The following is a 469-nucleotide window of genomic DNA, read 5'->3' as shown; positions in this document are numbered from 1 at the left end:
TAAAAGATCAACCCACCTGAACGGCAGCCATGTTTACTGTTTTGTCACATACGTGACGTTATATCCGCTCTCCCCTCGCCATGGACGATGGAGAGGAGGGCCGAGTTTCCAGGTCTGGAATTTAATTATGTTTGTTTTGCCAGGAAAACCCGTCTAATATTCCGGCAAAAGTTACGTGGGTTATTCTAGGATATGTTCTTTATCTGATGGTTATATTATATCCTGTTATAACGACTTATGTTCGTGATGATTTGTGGTCTACCGGGATGACGGAAAGTCTTACAATGAAAGAGGTAACCGGGCTGTCTTTACCTCGGAATTAGCGCATCCTTGTGGGCGAAGAGCTCGCGAGGCAAGACAAATAAACATTAAAACTCGCAGTTTAGTCAAATCTTGACAGGTGGGTTCGTTTATGGCAGAAAGTTAATGCGAACGAGATTAACCTGAGGTAAATGGCAAGATCTGACTG

Source organism: Macrobrachium rosenbergii, chromosome 53 (assembly GCF_040412425.1).
Source record: "Macrobrachium rosenbergii isolate ZJJX-2024 chromosome 53, ASM4041242v1, whole genome shotgun sequence".
In the NCBI taxonomy this organism is placed as follows: domain Eukaryota; kingdom Metazoa; phylum Arthropoda; class Malacostraca; order Decapoda; family Palaemonidae; genus Macrobrachium; species Macrobrachium rosenbergii.
Note: the sequence above shows the minus strand (reverse complement) of the source record.